The sequence below is a fragment of the Mesocricetus auratus genome, unplaced genomic scaffold (assembly GCF_017639785.1).
Source record: "Mesocricetus auratus isolate SY011 unplaced genomic scaffold, BCM_Maur_2.0 Super-Scaffold_100013, whole genome shotgun sequence".
NCBI lineage: Eukaryota > Metazoa > Chordata > Mammalia > Rodentia > Cricetidae > Mesocricetus > Mesocricetus auratus.
The window spans coordinates 14923553-14941738 of record NW_024429196.1 but is presented as its reverse complement, the minus strand read 5'-3'; the positions used below and the strand labels follow the sequence as shown (position 1 = coordinate 14941738).

Genomic DNA, 18186 nt, shown 5'->3' with positions numbered 1-18186 from the left:
TACCACTTAATTGTCATCTCCTTTTTAAAAAACAGTTTATTATGAGTTCATTTAAGCTTGAAGCCTTTATTTCTCATGAAATTGGAATGATACACAGGGTTTTTGTGAATTGAAAGTGTTGTTTTGCAAGATCCACACTCCGAATGGCATCCAAGGGCTGTTAAGTTTCAGCTGGAAGCTAGCAATGCCGTGTCATACAGCCACAAAAAACAATATGCTTGTGCTATATACATAATACAGTTTCATTTCTTCAACAAGATGTGTTGTCATAAGCCTGTATAATAGGAGTGATGAATTATGTCCCAAGCACTGAAGATGCAATGATAGCCCTAATTTATGAATATATAGGGGGTTTTGTAAATAAAAGATGGGAACTTATTTTACTCCTTCTGCATCACTACTCATAGAAATGGTGGCAGCTTTGACTGTTTCTATGATTTATATTCTGAACATACATTCTCACATCTGTATATGTGTCTCTGTATATATCATGGAGAACATTTTTTAGCCCACACTAGATTTCCTAAAGGCTTTTTTAATGCAGCAAACACAAGCTCACTGTGTAGTATATAGTCAGCATAGTAGGGTTCATGAGTTACACTGTCAACACCAAATCTCCATGCAGGCTCTAAAATTAAGATTTTTTTAAATATTGGAAATGTATATGAGGGGGTGCAGTAAAGAAACTTCTGAAATGATCTCTCCATTACTGGGACTGTTTTTTATTGTGAGTCAGAACATTCAGAGGGATCTGGAAGAGCTCAGGGCAGAGGGAAAAGAAAGCATACTGGACATGGCCAGGGCAGTCTGCAATAGACATCACAAGAGAGAATACAAACAATAGTGAGCTTGGCTGGGGGTCGGCTGGGGCTAAGTGAGAAGGGTAAGGATGCTATCGTGGAGGCTTTGAAATGTTTAACAAGTATTTGTGAGTAGGGGCTGTAGGAGCCCGGAGGTTGGCATGGGCTTTGATTTACAACAACAGGCCAGTGAAGCCATTTGTCCCTTCTGCCAAAGGTAGAGGAAATGACTCCCTTTGGAAAGGAAAACCTGTTTCACAAGTTCCTAAGGGATGCTGGCTTTTATCTAACTGCCAAGAATCCTGTATACTCTAGCTGGAACTCCTTTCTAGATATATGGACTGCCTGAGACCCAGCAGGTAAATGTGGACTTACCCTGGTTCTACCCAGAGGAGCTTAGATGTTGTCACACTGGGCCAGTTTTGTTTTCATTCTATTCCAGGACTCTTGATGAAGTGAGGCCCAAAGAGTGGTGTAAAGACAACCAAACAGTGTCACACCCAACATGCTTTGCCCATCTTCCCTGAGGACTGGTGTGGCTGAGTCTTTCTAGATTTGTTGCAGCCCCTACTGACGTAGGTAGTTTCATGGTGATTGTATAAAGTGAGGACATGACTGCTTGCAGGTATGGTTGAGGGGAAGGTGTTTTATTATAGATATGAGGACGAGTACAGCCAGAGACATCTGGAAGCAGGGAAAGAAAGTAGTGTACTGAACATAACCAGCAGAGGGGACTTGGCCATAAGAGGAGAGAGAGAGATGGGGAGAGCAAGAGAGGAAGGCAAAAGAGAGACAGTGAGTGCATGGCCCAAACATCAGGGCTATATAGGAATAAGAAGCTGGAGGAAATGAAGCCCACGTGTTGAAGAAGATTAGACTAGGGGGCAGGGTGAAAAGATCCAGGATGCCAGCATGGATTCTGTAACAGATACTTGTGATGCCGGGAGAGCCTGGAGGCCAGCATATGATTTGGTATATTAATAGGCACCAGGGATAACTATTTGTCCTGAGTTTCTTTGGGACCTGACAGTGATCAGCCATGGAACAGAGCATGGGTGGGGCAACAGGCAGTATTCCTGGAGTACCAGGCTCAGTACTAGCCCTGATACTACTACTGTGGTGACCTGCTTATGTGGCCGTGAGTGAAGAGCAGCACCTACAAGCCTGTCCATTCATCTATTCAGTCATGATTTTATTGACACAAACTGAGACAGGCAAGCAAGCAGGCACTCACAAAGATGTGCCAACCATGCTTGTGCAAACACAGGATCACTGTGGAAGACAATTGTATGGAAACTCAGGGTAGAGAAGTCTTAGGTTTCAAGAAGAGCCTTACAAGTCCAGATGTGGAATTGAGAGTGGAAATTTCCTGGGCAAAGAAGATCTGGGTGGGATGTTCACTGAAAGGAAAAGTGTGTTAAGGCTAGCAGAATATAGAAAGTTCCAGATCTGAAATTTGCAGGATGCCTGGTGAATGGAATGCAGGAGAACACTTGAGAATGTTTGTTGAGGCTAGGGAAGCAATGAGGAATAGTTGTAACCCAAGATATTTAACATCAAGGAAGAGCCACTGAAGAGACAGGGTGGGGAGACAGCATTGCACTCTGCATACTGTAAAGATGAACACTCTTGCTATAAGGTTAAGAAGAGGTTGGACGCATGTATTGTTCAACTCAGAGGACCAGGAGGATGTTTCTATGGTGATCTAGGTGAGGTAAGATGATTACCTGGGAGGATTTGGAGGTGTAGCTGAGAGATAAAATACTGTCTTAGCATGCATGAGGGGCAGCAACACATACACAGAGAAAGTATCCTGACAGAAATGCAAATCACATGCTTTCTCATATGTATAAGCTGCAGAATTGATCCCACAGGAATAGAGACTAGCACAGTGCTACCAGAGTCTGCAGTAAGTCTGGGAGAGGGATGTGGAGAGGGAAAGGTTAATGGAAACAGCCCTTATGATATCCTACAGCACAGCAGGATAAAATGCTTGACAACAGTCAATAGAGAACATTTTTAGTGTTCCTAACTCAAAAAAGGGTATCTGAGATGGCGGATCCCAGTTACCCTGACTAATTTACTACACATTGTATACATGTACTGAAACACCACATGGGACTCTGTATAATTACTATATAATTACTGTACAACAATTAAAAATAAACTACATTAAAAAGCATGTACCAGTGCCTGGGGACCGCCACAGAGCCTCTCCTCCCAGCTGGAGTCACAGACCCCAGATTCCTGGTTTTCTTTTCCAACAACTGGACCAGGTAAACCAGGCCCTGCATCTGGGCCTGCCTTTCAATGCCTGGGGACTGTCAGAGAGCCACCCCTCCTGGTGGGAGCATACACACCCCAGTTTCCTGGTCTTTTTCTCCACCCACTGGACCAGTGCCTGCAGACTGCCAGTGAGAGCCTACCCACCCCAGATTCCTGGTCTTCTTCTCCACCCACGGGACCAGGAAAAGGAGAACTACCAGAGTATAGGACTTGTTTCTACTCACCTAAAGGGAACTCTGGTCCCCTAACCACCAGACCAATAAGGGGCTCTTTCTGCACCCACTGGAAGAAGGGATGGGAAAGAGACAATACAAAAACACACTCAGCAACAGAAATACAAATATGACACTGCCAGATTGTAGAGATTCCACACCAGCAAGACTCCAATATTCCAATGCAAATGAAGCAAAAGAGAAAGACCTTAAAAACAACTTCCTGAAAATGATAGAGGCCCTAAAAGAGGATATAGGAAAATCCCTCAAACAAACCAAAAAATGCAAGAAATGGAAGGAAAAGACAGAAAATGCAAGAAATGGAAAAAAAGAAGCCAAAAATGCAACAAATGGACAAAAGACAAAGCAAAAATTGCAAGACACAATTCAAACAGTGCAAAGGTTGAAAACTGAAATAGAGACAATAAAAAAAACCACAATCTGAAGGAAGGCTGGAAATAGAAAAGCAGAGCAAATGGTCAGGCATTATAGATACAAGCATAATCAACAGAATACAAGAGATGGAAGAGAGAATCTCAGGTGTTGAAGATACAGTAGGAGAAATTGATTCATCAACCAAAGAAAATCTTAAGTCCAACAAATCCCTAACACAAAACATCCAGGAAATATGGGACACCATGTAAAGACCAAATCTAAGAATAATAGGTATAGAAGAAGGTGAAGAAAACCACCTCAAAGGGGCAGAAAATATATTCAACAAAATCATAGAAGAAAACTTCCCCAACCTAAAGAAAGACAAGTCAATGAAGGTATGAGAAACTTGCAGAACACCAAATAGAGTGTACACAAAAAAGTTCCCTTGCCACGTAACAATCAAGACCCCAAATATACAGAATAAAGAAAGAATATTAAGAGCAGCTAAGGAAAAAGGCCAACTAACATATAAAGACAAACCTATCAGAATTACACCTGACTTCTCCATGGAAACTCTGAAAGCCAGAAAGTCTTGGATAGATATTCTACCAACATTAAGAGACCATGGATGCCAGACTACTATACCCAGCAAAGCTTTCAATCACGATAGATGGAGAAAACAAGATATTCCATGACAAAACTAGGTTCAAGCAATAAATATCCAATAACCCAACCCTACAGAAAGTTCTGGAAGGAAAACTCCAATCCAAGGAAGTTAACTACAACCAGAAAAACGTAGGAATTAGATCATCCCACTTTACCAACAGCCAAGAGAATAAAGGGTGGAATTCCACACATAATTCCACCAACAACAACCATCCCTCAATATTAATGGTCTTAACTCTCCCATGAAAAGACACAGGCTAACAAAATGGAATCGAAGACAGAACCCATCCTTCTGCTGCATAAAAGAAACACACCTCAGCCTCAAAGACAGACATTACCTCAGAGTTAAATGTTGGGAAAAGATTTTCCAGTCAAATGGACCCAAAAATCAAGCGGAGGTAGAAATCCTACTATCTAACAAATTAGACTTTAACATAAAATCAATCAAAAGAGATGAAGGAGGTCATTACATACTCATCACAGGAGAAATCCACCAAGATGAAGTTTCACTTCTGAACATCTATGCCCCAAATACAAAGGCATCCACATTTGTAAAAGAAACATTACTAAAACTCAAATCACATATAAAGCCCCACACACATATAGTGGGAGACTTCAACACCCACACTCAACACTAGACAGGAATACCAGACAGACACCTAACAAAGAAGCAAAGAGACTAATAGAAGTAATGACCCAATTGGGATTAACAGACATCTATAGGACATTCCATCCAAATAAAAAAGAATATACCTTCTTCTCAGCACCACATGGAACCTTCTCAAAAATCGACCACATACTTGGCAACATATCAAACCTCAGCAGATTCAAAAAATTGGAATAACTCCATGCATCTTATCAGACCACCATGCATTAAAATTAGAATTCAACAACAACACAAATTGCAGAAACCCTACATACTCATGGAAATTGAATAATGCACAATTGCACCATTCCTGGATCAAAGAAGAAATAAAAAAAGAAATTAAAGACTTCTGAGAATTCAATGAGAATGAAGACACAACATACCCAAACTTGTGGGTCACTTTGAAAGCAGTGCTGCGAAGGAAGTTCATAGCATTAAGTGCCCACATGAAAAAACTGGAGAATAGTTACACTAGAGAATTAACAGCACAGCTGAGCTCTAGAACACAAAGAAGTAAACTCACCCAGGAGGAGAAGATGTCAGGAAATAATCAAACTGAGGGCTGAAATCAATAAAGTAGAAACTAGGAAAACAATACAAAGAATCAATGCAACGAAGAGTTGGTTCTTTGAGAAAATCAACAAGATAGACAAACCTTTGTCCAAACTTACCAAACGACAGAGTGTTTGTTAACATGCAAATTAACAAAATCAGAAACGAAAAGGGGGACATAACAACGGACTCTGAGGAAATTCAGAGAATCATCAGATCATGTTTTGAAAACCTATACTCCACAAAATTCAAAAATTTAAAGGAAATGGACAATTTTCTGGATAGCTATCACTTGCCAAAATTAATTCAAGAACAGATAAGCAATTTAAATAGACCTATAAGCCCTATGGAAATAGAAGCAGTCATCAAAAGTCTCCCAACCAAAAAAAGCCCAGGTCCAGATGACCTCAGTGCAGAATTCTACCAGAAATTCAAAGAACATCTTATACCAATTATTCTCAAAGTATTCCATGCAATAGAAGCAGAAGGGTTCTTGCCAAACTCTTTCTATGAAGCTTCAATAACCTTGATCCCCAAGCCACACAAAGACACAACTAAGAAAGAGAACTTCAGACCAATATCCCTAATGAACACTGATGCAAAAATACTCAATAAAATACTGGCAAATCGGATCCAAGAACACATCAAAACAATCATTCACCACAATCAAGTAGGTTTCATCCAGGGATGCAGGAATGGTTCAACATACGAAAATCCATCAATGTAATCCACCATTTAAACAAGCTGAGAAACAAAAATCACATGATCATCTCACTAGATACTGAAAAAGCCTTTGACAAAATCCAATACCCCTTCATGATAAAGGTCTTGGAGAGATTTGAGATAACAGGAACATATCTAAACATAATAAAAGCTATATACAGCAAACCAACAGCCAACATCAAACTAAATGGACAGAAATTCAACAAGATTCCACTAAAATCAGGAACAAGACAAGGCTGTCCACTCTCTCCATACCTTTTCAATATTGTACTTGAAGTTCTAGCTAGATCAATACGAAAACAAAAGGAGATCAAGGGGATGCAAATTGGAAAGGAAGAGGTCAAGCTTTCACTATTTGCAGATGATATGATAGTTTACGTAAGTGATCCAAAAAAAAAACTCTACCAGGGAACTCCTACAGCTGATAAACACTTTCAACAAAGTGGTAGGCTACAAGATCAACTCAAGGAAATCAGTAGCCCTACTATATACAGATGATAAAAGGGCTGAGAAAGAAATCAGAGAAACATCACCCTTTACAATTGCCACAAACAACATAAAATACCTTGGGATAACACTAACCAAACAAGTGAAAGACCTGTATTGCAAGAACTTTGAGTCTTTAAAGAAAGAAATTAAAGACATCAGAAAATGGGAAGATCTTCCATGCACTTGGATAGGTAGGATCAATGTAGTAAAAATGGCAATCCTGCCAAAAGCAATCTACAGATTCAATGCAATCCCCATTAAAATACCAGCATAACTCTTCACAGACCTTGAAAGAATAATAATCAATTTTGTATGGAAAAATAAAAGACCCAGGATAGCCAAAACAACCTTATTCAACAAGGAAACGTCCGGAGGCATCACCATCCCTGACTTCAAGCTCTATTATAGAGCTGTAGTCCTGAAAACAGCTTGGTATTGGCACAAAAATAGACACGTAGACCAATGGAATCATGTTGAACACCCTGATTTTATGCCATACATGTATGAACATCTGATCTTTGGCAAAGAAGCTAAAAATATACAATGGAATAAAGAAAGCATCTTCAACAAATGGTGCTGGCATAACTGGAGGCTGGCATGTAGAAGAATGTGGATCCATCCATGTTTATCGCCATGCACAAAACTTAAGTCCAAATGGATCAAAGACCTCAACATAAATCCAGCCACACTGAAACACTTAGAAGAGAAAGTGGGTGGTACCATTGAATGAATTGGTACAGGAGACTGCTTCCTGAATATAACACCAGTAGCACAGACAGTGAAATCAACAATTAATACATGTGACCTCCTGAAACTGAGTAGCTTTTGTAAGGCAAAGTACACATTCAACAAGACAAAAAGGCATCCCACAGAATGGGAAAAGATATTCACTAACCCCACATCTGACAGAGGTGATCTCCAAACTTTGCAAAGAACTCAAGAAGCAAAACTCCAAAACACCAAAGGATCCAATTAAAAAGTGGGCTACAGAACTAAGTAGAGAGTTCTCAATGGAGGAGTCTAAAATGCATGAGAGATGCTTGAGAAAGTGCTCAATATCCCTAGCCATCCAGGAAATGCAAATCAAAACAACTCTGAGATACCATCTTACTCCTGTCAGAATGGCTAAATCAAAAACACCAACAACAGTTTATGGTGGAGAGGATGTGGTAAAAGGGGGACACTCCTCCACTGCTGGTGGGAGTGCCAACTCATACAGCCACTTTGGAAATCAGTATGGAGATTCCTCAGAAAAATGGGAATAAGCCTACCACAAGACCCAGCAATTCCACTCTTAGACATATAACCAAAAGATGCACATTCATACAACAAGGACATCTGTTCCACTATGTTCATAGCACCATTATTTGTAATAGCCATAACTTGGAAGAACCTACATGCCCCTCAACTGAAGAGTGGATAGAGAAAACGTGGTACATTTACACAATGGAGTACTATTCAGCAGAAAAAAATAATGGAATCCTGAAATTTGCAGGCAAATGGATGGCACTAGAAGAAACCATCCTGAGTGAGGTAACCCAGTCACAAAAAGACAAACATGGTATGTACTCTCTCATATATGGATTTTAGACATAGATCTGGGGAGTGCCAGTCTACAATCCCATGGCCAGTGAGTCTGAGGAACAGAACCTTCATCCAATGGCTGTTGGAAGCAGAGGCAGTCTCCCACAGCTAACCACTGAGCTGAACTCAAGGAACCCAGTGACAGAGAGGGAGGACTGATGAGCAAAGGGGTTAAGACTGTGCTGGTTCAACCCCCAGAAACAGCTGACCTGTCAATGGCTAGCTCTTGAATCCCAGACTGATGGCTGGGAATCCAGCATGGGACTGATCAAGACCACCTGAATGTGGGTGTCAGTGAGGAGGCCTAGGCAATCTATTGGGCCTTGGGTAGTAGATCAGTATTTATCCCTATCATACAAATGGACTTTGGGTTCCCATCCAACAATAAGAGATGCACTCTCAGCCTCGACTCTTGGGGGAGAGTCTAGACCCTGCCCTAGATGAAATGATAGACTATGAACACCCACATGGAGGGCCTCACCTTCCCTGGGTAAATGAGGGGGTGTTGGGGGGTTGGTGGGAGGGTTTAGGAGGAGGGGAGGGACCTGGGATTGACATGTGAAGCAACCTTGTTTATAATTTAAATTTAAATTTAAAAATAAAAAAGCATGTACCATCCTTCCGACTTTGACAAGTGTGTGTGCATACAATCAAATCATCAAAAATCTTAGGGTTTGGGAGGGATTGGTGAGTTAACAAGGTTGTTGTACAAGTTTGAGGACCTGACTTTGGATTACACCTGCAATCCCGCCAGTCTAGCCAAATTAGTGAGCTCCAGGTTCATTGGGCTTGGAGAACAATAGAGGAAGATATCCACTGTTGACCTCTGGTTCTCATACATATAGATATAGGCATGTACATTCCCTGTAAATGCACATACGTTCATATACCACAAGTGCACACTCACTCAAGTCTTGTGTATGTTTTTTTAACATGATTTGGAGTTGGTCATAGAAAGGGTAGACAGACAGATAGACAGAGGAATATATATAAACATATATATATATATGTGTGTGTGTGTGTGTGTGTGTGTGTGTGTGTGTGTATACACACACTGGTGCCATGACACAAATGTGGTGAGCACAGACTCAAGGCACTATGTGAATAGAACCACCAGTCCTATTCTTGTCCCACAATATAATGAAATGGGAACTCAAAAGAGGTGCAAGTTTGAAGAAAAGGAAACAAGTGCCTTCTTTAATATTCTGATCAAATACTGGTAGCATAAAATTCACCTCCATACCTACATTGTTAGGTGCACAATTCAGTGACGTTAATTACATTCAACTTCCTGGGTCCCTTCCCACATGCAGAACATCACCCAGAATGCCTCAGCTCTGCTTGCTTCTCTCTGCCAGCCATTCTTCTGCTCTGTCCTTACACATCTGACTGCTGTAGTCACTTTGTGCTCCTTGGATCATACAGAACTTGTCCCTTTGTGGCTGTGCGGCACTTAGCATGCTGTCCTCATAATACCCATTCATATAATGACATGTGTCAAGATTTCCTTGTTTTTAAGGCTGAATAATATGTCTTTGTTTATGCACATTTTGATTTTCCATTCACCCACTGATGGACAGTGGGGTTGCTTTTTCCCTTTTAGCTATTGTGAATGCAGCTGCTTTGAACGTGCGTAAACAAATATTTCTTTGACTCTGCTTTCCCTTCTTGTGGTATATACCAGGAAGGCTTGCTAACTCATATGCTAATTCCACTTTTTTAATCTTTTGAGAAACTTCTATGTTGTTTTCTTTAACAGCTGCACTGTTTTTTTTTTTTTCATTCCATGGACCACGCCCAGGGTTCCAGTTTCTCCACATCCTGGCCAAAACTTGTGACTTTGTTTTTAGATAGCAGCTGTCCTACAATGGCATCTCATCATTGTTTTTATTAATACTTCCCTAATAATTAGCAATGCTAACTAATTTCTTCACCCTGTTATTAATCACATGTGTATAAGTCTCAGAGAAAAATATCTTAGTCGCTTATGTGTGTACATGTGCTTGGCGGCCAGGAAACAATCTTGAATGTTCCCTCAGGCACTGTCCACCTTTTGTTGTTGTTCTTGCTAGGCAAGGCCTCTCACGGGCCAGAACCTACCAAGTAACGTAAGCTGACTGACTAGCCTGCTCAAGGAATCCACATGCCTCCATTTTCCCGGTGCTGGGATTACAAGCATGAGTCAACACTGCTTGGTTTATTTTTAATGTGAGTTCTGGAGATCAGACTCAGGTCCTTGTTGACTGAACTATCTACTGAGACCCGGTTTTTACTTTTATCTTGAGACAAGGTCTCACTAAGTACCCAGACTGAACTTGAACTTACCCTGTAGACCAATCAGGCCTTACACTTGTGGCCCCTTTTTCTCAGCCTCCCAAGTATCTGGGTTCTCAGGCCCACCTTTGTTTTGTTTGGACAGAGTTGTGGGGATTCTTCACTTATCATGGATACCAACCACTTACCTATGATTATCCAATATTTTTCCCATTGTGAGGTTGCTTTTGTCCTCTTCTGATTGTGTTTTTTGTGGTTTTCATTTTGATACAGCTCAGTTCATCTATTTGCAGCATCATGTCCAAGTGTGTGCTACTGAATCCATTGTCATGAACTTTCTCCTATTCTAAGGTTAGGTTTCATGCTTTCAGCTCTTGCATTTGGTTCCTGGCCTACTGTGAGCTATTTTTGCATGCAATTTAAGGATACACCCAACGTCTCACTTCTGTATGCATATAGCCAATTTTCCTAGCATCATTTGTTGGAATCCATTTTTTTTCTTTGTAACACCAAGTAATTCAGGCATATAGTCTCTGAGCTCATTGTGGCACTTAATGTCTTCTGGTTCTACTTCCTTATGTTGGTCCTAAAATAACTACATTTCAGCTTCAAGTCGTGTCTCCTCTGTCTTAATTTTAGGATCTAATGACTAAATCTGTATTGACTTCGCCTCCGCCTTTGTCACTGTACCCTTCCCTTTAGCCAGGACTGTCTTAAACTCAAGAGCCCTCCTTCCAGACTCTTCCCTCTGCATCATATCCTCAGGCTGAGCATCCTGTGATGATTCTCAGCTCTTCAGGACTTCCTTGTGACTCTAAGATACCCCCTCCCCAAGCGTGTACACGAATATCATGAAGATCATTTAAAACAAATTAGCCCTGACACTTTCTATAATACAAAGGCAGTCTGACTAATGATGGTTTTAAACTTCAGTCTTAGGAAGCAGTGTTTTAGTCAGTCTTTACCACATTGGCTAGAGGGGTCAGACCTGGAGAGATGACAGACAGTGATTTCCAGGCCCCTTTTTGAGTCAGGACAAGAGTTCAAAATCTTTCATATTAGATTGTGATGGGTTTTTTTGTCGGAGTTTTAAAATAATTGTTTTTATTTGCCCTTTTTAAAATTCAAGTTTTGCTTTGAGATTAGCATGGCATTTTCTAGAATGTAATCAATGTATACAAGTGGTCTAGCCCACCCAAACAAGGCTACTCTGCTTGTGAATGAACAAATACTTACTAGATGGCCACTGCTTGCAAGGCACCAGTCCAGGAGACAAGTATGGACCCTGGGAGTAAGGAGTAAATGACTGTTGTTGAGTAGACAGCAGATGTGTGTTCCTGTAGGATGTCAGATTGTGTGTTCATATTGTCACTGTCTAGTTACTCTAGTTGGCCCATCACAGACAAAGTGTATGTAAAGATGCCTCATGCTGTATTGTTTCTGTTGGTTTTCTAGAGGAATGCTAAGTAACTTTAATTCACTTAATACTGTCTTACATTCACTTCTAATCATATTCATTAAAAAATTCTCAATTGTGCACTCTAGCTTTAAGTTCTAATTTGATACTAAGATCAATAAATATTATCAAAAGTAGTTTGTAAGAGAGTTCATTTACCAAATAGCTATGAGTCTCTCTTTTTAAGGAATCTCTTTACTATGACATTCCATTTTATCTACATTTCTAATCTAGATTTCCAGGCAAATAGAGTCTATCTCAGTATACACAATCAATTTACCAAGCTAATGTTGGCTTCCTTTTGTATTTTGTTTCTTATTTGTTTCTCAAATTAAGGTATATTTTTCAGTTAAAATTTTGTTTTGCAGATACCCAAGAGTGCTATTTTTTCAATTTATTGCAGTATATTGATTTAAATTTACTATTTAAAATTTATCACAGTGTATTTATTGGGGAGTGAGTAGACATGTATGAGTTGAAGGACATCTTGTTAGTCAGTTCTGTGTGTGTGTGTGTGTGTGTGTGTGTGTGTGTGTGTGTGTGTGTGTGTGACCTAGGGATCAAGCAATCTCAGCAGCTTAGTTGTATGTTTGTGAGTCCTTATCTATGAATGTGCTTGCTGTCTTTGGACGTGTTTGACAATTCATCGAGGTCTAGAAATATTGGATAACATTTCTCCTTAGCTCTCTTTGAATCTTGCTTTTTGTAGAGTCCCAGCCAGATCCCTGACTAACTTTTCCTATTTTATGTCTGTTTTCATCTTATATTTGGGTAAAAACATCTTTCCATTAAATTCAAAAGGTCTAGGGCTAGAGAGGTGACACAGCAGTTAACAGCACTCACTGCGGGCTGGAGAGATGGCTCAGAGGTTAAGAGCACTGGTTGCTCTTTCAGAGGACCTGGGTTCAGTTCCTAGCACCCACATGGTAGTTCACAACTGTCTGTAATTCCAGTTATAGAGGACCTGATCTCTTCATAGAGGCATTCATGCAGGCAAAACACCAATGCACATAAAAATAAATAAACTTTAAAAAAAAGAGCACTCACTGCTCTTGCAGAGGACCCAGAACACACATGGTGACTCACATATGCAAATCCAGTCCCAGAGATCCAGTGCCTTCTGGCCTTCAAAGGCATCAGGAATGCACATGTGTATAGACATGCATGCAGTCAAAATACATATACACCTAAAGTACAAATATTTATTTAATTAGGAAAAATAACACATTTGACAAGTAACTCAAATGTGTCTTCGTCTCCCTTCCCACACTCTCTGCATGCGTGTATTCCCTGCAATGCAGTAAATATTTATTCTACTGTATTTTGTGTTCTTGTCTTTGCTTAATCTTTATTCCCTGTGAAGTACTTACTGTCTTTAAAGCACTTCTGTCCTTTTCCTTCCCTTCCTGCCCTGCAATGGTAGAACTTCATTGTTACTGTAGACTGCAGACTGCTCTGCCATGACCTGGGTGCAGCTAGCAAATGAGGCTCTCACAGAGCCTTTGGCTGTGTTCCCTATCAGCTGAGATGTCAGGGAAAGCCTTTGGTCCAGGTTTGGATGGTGTCTGGGGTGTTCTTGTTCTGTAGCACTACAGCATTACTGTTCTGTATTCTGCTGGTGTCACTACTAGCCAGGTGGAGGTTAATAGGAGTGGAGCATATACTAAGAGGTGCATTATTTTGACCAGGGATAATTCTCTTGCCCCACAGTCCTCTTTCTTCTTCTTCTTCTTCTTCTTCTTCTTCTTCTTCTTCTTCTTCTTCTTCTTCTTCTTCTTCTTCTTTTTAGTCAGCCTCTCTGACAGACAAACTTAAATAGCTCTACCTCCTCAGCTTCTCTGCATTGCTAAACTCAGCTAAACTCACCAATCACAAAAGCAGCCTTGTAGAATTTGACATGAGTATGACATACAGTATTCACTGTATCCTTAAGACAAATATCTTCCTTCCTTTTATGCTCTAACTCTGTGGGACACCCACTGTTGATGGTCACCTCCTCCTTACAGTTGTCTTCCTTGCCATTTCTAGAACATGTCTCTCACTTAGCTCTTCTCCCAGTTGTCAAGCCAAAACCCTTTGCATTGGATCCATCATTTCAATCCTAAACTTGTCTTCTGGTCTCATGTCTTGTTCCTTCTAAAATCTCCCAGAGAGCTCTCACTTATGACTAATGTCTGCACCACTTCCTTCTCTGCTTGCAAGTAGCAAATCTGTCTCTAATTCCAACATGCCTGCTGAATGTCTGCCTGCTGCTTCTTATGGCTCCATGCATGGCTTCCAAACTCATGACTTCCAAGCACATGCAAATACTGCGCCCAAACTCAAGCTTTAGTAGAGTCTTGACTCTCTTTGAGAATCTGATCAGAGTAAGCTTTCCAACATTTAAATATGGACATTATTCCTCATGTAATCTCAGAGATATGTGGATTGTCTGAAGCTATCTCTGCCTCACAGATTATAGCCTCTAAATGAGGAAAGCAAGGACAAGCAGTATCAACTTGGCACATTCTCGCTCTGATGGTGTCACACATCCTTTGGTTAGATTTGAACTTGCCCCGTCTCTCTGGTGTGTTGTATTCTGCAGAACATGATTTATGCTAGGCTATGGTTTTGAATTCATTTGCTGTGGTTTTGGTCCTTAGTGTTTGGATTCAGGGAAATCTCATTTCAACCTGTTGTTGTCCATGCTCTTTAAATGGTTAGATTCAAAAAGAAAAATCAAAATGTTTATTTCTACTCTTTTTCAAGGTGCCAGTGAAATAACTGGTTTCTCTTTCTGGGCCTATAAGAGTAAGTGTGTGTCTACGTGTGTACCTGTGTGGGTACACATATGTATATGCATGTGTGTGTATCTGTGTGTATATGTATGTCTGTGCACATGTGAGTATGTGTGTGGAGGCATATGTATATGTGTGTGCACATATGTGTGAAAGCACACGAGTATCACAGAGCATATGGAGGTAAGTGCACAGCCTCCGGTGTTGGTCCTCACCTTCTCCTTCTTTAAGAAAAGGCTTCTGCTGCTGTTTGATGCCATGTGCACCAGGCTAGCTGGTCTCAGATCTTCTAAAGATTCCCCTGCCTTCTCTTCCCATCTCCTCAAAGGGGTGTGTTGGGATTATAGAGACCTGTGTGGGACAATGGCTACTTCAGGGAATTGTCAAGGACAAGTATTCCTCCCCCTTCTTTATGTCAGCACACTGTTATTTTCAAAGGGCATTACTCTGTTTGTAACATAACTGTCTAGCATCTGGCCTTTCTGTGTGCTCTGGGGATTTGAACTCAGGTCATCAGGCTTATGTGGCAAGTACTTTACCCAAAGAGCCATTGTCCTAACCCTGAGACTTTTGACAAATGTGATTTAAGCTCGTAAAGTCCATTCTGCTTTAAACATATTTCCAGTTTCCTGCAGGAGACCTTTATAGACACTCTTACCATAAATTTTAAAACCTATGCATAAACTCAAATAATCTGACCCTGCTACTATGGGATACTAGGCAAATATTAGAGTGCCTAACAGAATGTCCATTTCTGGAAGGAGTAGGATTTCTATCTACTCTAACATCACTCAGTGGAGTTTTCCTGTATTCTCATATCTCTCTCTCTCTCTCTCTCTCTCTCTCTCTCTCTCTCTCTCTCTCTCTCTCTCTCTCAGTTTTTGGGACTAAACCAGTCTCTTGGACATGATGGGCCAGTGCTCCACAACTGAACTATACTCACAGCTCTAAATGTCATATATTTACAATTCTACTTTTGTGGCTGGTAACTTTCTTTTGTCCTTTCTGGCATGTTCTCCCTGAGTGGATTCTGCCTTTGGTGACTAAAGGGACACTGGAAACCTCTGTCAAATCAAATCCAGTGGGCACCTAGGTGGTTTAATTTTCTCAGACTAGGAGATCTCTAGAGAAAGAGACAAGTTCATAAACATCCATGCTTTCTGTCTTAATAAACCCACAAGAGAGGACCCGCTTCTGATGGAATGCACAGGCCGTTACAATCTCTGCTTTGAACTTCTCACTTTAGTCACATTTGTTAACAGAACTGTACAATCGAAGCAGTAGGACCAACCTTCCTGGGCCTCTGCTGGAGGACCAGGTGGTGCCTTCATCCCTTGCTGGGTTATTTCCTTCTTATTGGGTTATTAATTCTGTCTACTTGTCCACAACCCCAAGTCACCTCTCCTTGTGTGCCTAATAGTAGACCACTCTGTTTCCACAGCCTACCTATATTTCTTATCTGTTTTTCATATTAATTTGTAGACGATCTTGACCTCCATCTGCTAGATTCATTAGACAAGCTTTATTATATCAGCTACACTGCTGAACCCTCAAACATAGCAAGGACTAAGTCATCTCTAGTCTTCCTGTATTGAAAGCAAATAATTAGGTAGAAATGTAAAGTTTTTCCCAGTTAGAAAGTGCACAAAGTAAGAACTTTCTACTTTGGAAGAACAAAGCTACTATCAGTCTTATTTTGTAATGTGGTTTTTCATTCTATCATTACAATAACTTTTTTTAGATGAGTATGTGTGTGTTTTCATTGTTTTTCAAAAGCGGTTGAGACATGTAAACAAATGATACTCATTTTTAAAGTTTTGACTTGCATTTCCCACTGTGGGAGGCAGGGTCAGGATGCCTTTGACCTGGCACCAGTGGGAAGGAGGGAAGGTGTTAATTGTGATCTGGTGCTAATATCTCAGCGGGAGCAAAAGTGGGGCAATGGGCACTCCAGAGAATGGACAGGGACAGGTTTGTGTCTAGCTCTAACCCTCACCCTTCTGTGTTAGCACACTGAGTATTATTTTCAAAAGGCATTACTCTGTTAGTAACATAACTGTCTAGCGTCTCTATTATCTGCATAATTAAAGCACAAATACTTCTTGGTATAGTGATTCAGTGGAAGTTCTTGGTTAATATGTTAATTCATCTTTTAAATCTATTATAGCCACACCGCAGTCAGCACTTTTGAGGTTTGGTGAACACAGCTGGATTTTGAGAACAGTACCAGCAGGGCTGAGAAACTAATTGTCCACAGTGTTAATTTAAATTATTTTGTAAAAATCTAATGGCCCAAAGTATTTACTTAAATTATTTTTTTAACTTCCCAGTTTTTACATATATACTGAGTTTTTTTTTGCAGGCAACAATTTTGCGCTTGAAAGTTGATCTTTTCACATTAATTACTACTGTATCTTGTCAGACTTTTCCGATAGAATCCATGCTGGATGTTCTGTTTAGGGTTTGATTCAGAGCCACCGGGGAAAGCTTAATGATACAACAAAGCCATTTTTTTAATGTGGTCAGTATCTGGAAAAAATCTCCAGCATGTTTTTAAACTAATAAGGAATACGTATATTTAAAAATATCTTAGAAGCCACATACTTTTGATGTTATTAACTAAAGCTTTTTAATGAAACACCACTGTTCTCACCAACCTGAATGCCTGAGGGAGGACAGGAGCACAGGATTGAGGGGCTCCCAGGACGAGGCCAGCCACTTGGGACCCCATCTGGGGATGGATGGGCCAAGGCCGAAGTCTTTGTAAACATGACTGAAAGCTGCTGTGCAGAGAGAGCATGTGAGGAAATCATTGTCAGAGAGAAGCAGAAAGTAGAGCTTAACTTATCAATGGAGACCCCATTAGTCTTTGTTTCTGAAAATATTGCTGGGGAGAAAATGAAAACACGTCTAAGTAATTAATTAGTTCCATGTACAGACTGTATTCTAAAGTATTGTCAGTGTTTGGGGTAGCAAATCCTTCCCATACGTTCATGTTCTCGGACTGCAGAGCCAGACAGTCTTGTAAACTGGCGTAAGAACTGACTTTGTCAAGAATATGATTTTCAGGCTTTACAGTGATAATGGATGGAGAATCAAATCAGCAGCCAAATATTTAAAGAAACCAAATATAACTTAGGAAGGAATTATTTCTCAGCTGTTTCTAACCCCCTCCCCCAGCCTTTTTTAAATTTTTTAAATTTTAGAATGAGAAGAGCACAAAAATAACCTTACTACACTAAATTTAATGTTCTGGTTTGCTGTTCCAATTTAGATTGTCAAGATATTTCCTTCAGGATACTATGAGATTGGCATTTATTAAAAAAAAAACCAGGACAAGAGAAAA

The 18186-nt window shown here is 40.3% G+C and overlaps 1 protein-coding gene across 3 annotated transcripts in view; it reads left to right on the top strand.

Annotated features, from left to right (window-relative positions):
- Armc3 (armadillo repeat containing 3) overlaps nucleotides 1-18186 on the top strand; it is an 87594-nt gene that overhangs the window by 24413 nt on the left and 44995 nt on the right. The gene's annotated exons all lie outside the window — the stretch shown is intronic.